Raw genomic sequence first — 2195 nt, 5'->3', positions numbered from 1 at the left:
GACTGACCCCCACCTCGCTACAACCTCCTTTCAGGTAGTTGTAGAGAGTGAGAAGGTCTCCCCTCAGCCTCCTCTTCTCCATGCTAAACAACCCCAGCTCCCTCAGCCGCTCCTCATAAGACTTGTGCTCTAGACCCTTCACCAGCTTCGTTGCCCTTCTTTGGACACTCTCAGCACCTCAGTGTCATTCTTGTAATGAGAGGCCCAAAACTGAACACAGTATTTGAGGTGCAGCCTCACCAGGGCCAAGTACAGGGGCACGATCACTTCCCTGGTCCTGCTGGCCACGCTATTCGTGATGCAAGGCAAGATGCTATTCTTGGCCACCAGGGCACACTGCCAGCTCATTCAGCTGGCTGTCCACCAACATCCCCGTGTTCTTTTCCACCAGGCAGCTTTCCAATCACTCTTCCCTGCGTGCCTGTAGTGGTGTGTGGGGTTGACCTAAGTGCAGGACCCAGCACTTGGCCTTCTTGACTCTCATAAAATTGGCCTTGGCCCATCAATCCAGCCTGTCCAGATCCCTCTGTAGAGCCTTCCTACCCTCCAGCAGATCAACACTCCTGTCCAACTTGGTGTCATCTGCAAATTTACTGAGGGTGCAATGGATCCCCTCCTCCAAATCATTGATAAAGATATTAAACAGAACGGGCCCCAGTACTGAGCCCTGGGGAACACCACTTGTGACTGGCCGACAACTGAGCAGCCCTGACTCAATGAACTCTGTTCATTTTTCTCAGTTCATTGAGTTCCTCAGTGAACTGGCTGCACACGGACACAGCATGTTTAACTTCCTTGCTAACAAAAAAATTTAAACATGATGTAATTCAGGAAACCATAAACTGCTCTCCTCAACCTTATGCTAAGTGCAAACTGCATCTGACGCAGTCTGCCTTTCTCAAGGACCCTTCATACAAGAGCTCTTTGAGACCTAGAGATAAAAAAGAATAGACATAAACACAATTGAAGAGTGGGCTAAAGAGCTATTGAGACGTACTCCTGGAAGATAGGAAAGTTTTTAACTCCGTGAAGCTGGAAGCAGCAGCTACATAGTTTCTTCAGCTTCTTCAGTGGGTCTTTGAGCTCCTGGTTCCTCAGGCTGTAGATGAGGGGGTTCACTGCTGGAGGCACCACTGCGTACAGCACTGCCACCACCAGATCCAGGGATGGGGAAGAGATGGAGGGGGGCTTCAGGTAGGCAAAAAACGAGGTGCTGAGAAACAGGGAGACCACGGCCAGGTGAGGGAGGCACGTGGAAAAGGCTTTGTGCCATCCCTGCTCAGAGGGGATCCTCAGCACGGCCCTGAAGATCTGCACATAGGACACCACAAGGAAAACAAAACACCCAAATATTAAACAAGCACTAATCACAAGGAGCCCAATTTCCCTGAGGTAGGCATGTGAGCAGGAGAGCTTGAGGATCTGGGGGATTTCACAGAAGAACTGGTCCAGGACATTGCCTTGGCAGAGGGGTAGGGAAAATGTATTGGCAGTGTGCAGCACAGCATAGAGAAACCCAGTGCCCCAGGCAGCTGCTGCCATGTGGACACAAGCTCTGCTGCCCAGCAGGGTCCCGTAGTGCAGGGGTTTGCAGATGGCCACGTAGCGGTCATAGGACATGACAGTGAGGAGATAAAACTCTGCTGTAGCACAGAAAAAGAAAAAAAAAGACCTGTGCAGCACATCCCGAGTAGGAGATGGCCCTGGTGTCCCACAGGGAATTGGCCATGGACTTGGGGAGAGTGGTGGAGGTGGACACCAAGTTGAGAAGGGAGAGGTTGAGGAGGAAGAAGTACATGGGGGTGTGGAGGTGGTGGTCACAGGCTATGGCAGTGATGATGAGGCCGTTGCCCAGGAGGGCAGCCAGGTAGATGGCCAGGAAGAGGCAGAAGTGCAAGAGCTGCAGCTCCCGTGTGTCTGCGAAAACCCGGAGGAGGAACTCGGTAATGAAGCTGGCGTTGGACATCTGCTGCCTCTGGTCATGAGTGACTGTCCAAGGAGGAAAATGCAGTGAGAAGTTAGGGGAGACTTCTCTAAACAAAACAAAAGCCATTTCTCCTAGATGCTCCCCTTTCTACACCCACCCCCTTTTTACTTTTCTATGAGAACTTCCTTCAGCTCCATTTCTGAAACCCTGCTTGGTGCTGGCTGAATGTGCCATGAGAAATACGGGCTCTGCCTGCTGCCTGCCGAGG

At 51.7% G+C, this 2195-nt stretch overlaps 1 pseudogene across 1 annotated transcript; it reads right to left on the bottom strand.

Annotated features, from left to right (window-relative positions):
- Positions 1 to 975: 975 nt before the first annotated feature.
- On the bottom strand, positions 976 to 1966 carry LOC309603217 (olfactory receptor 14A16-like; annotated as a pseudogene). Its single transcript has one exon. The product of its transcript is annotated as an olfactory receptor 14A16-like (transcript).
- Between the last annotated feature and the right edge of the window lie 229 nt (positions 1967 to 2195).

Source organism: Platalea leucorodia (assembly GCF_965183815.1).
Source record: "Platalea leucorodia genome assembly, contig: HAP1_HAP1_SCAFFOLD_24, whole genome shotgun sequence".
NCBI lineage: Eukaryota > Metazoa > Chordata > Aves > Pelecaniformes > Threskiornithidae > Platalea > Platalea leucorodia.
The sequence above is the reverse complement of the archived record's forward strand: the minus strand, read 5'-3'. Positions and strand labels throughout refer to the sequence as shown.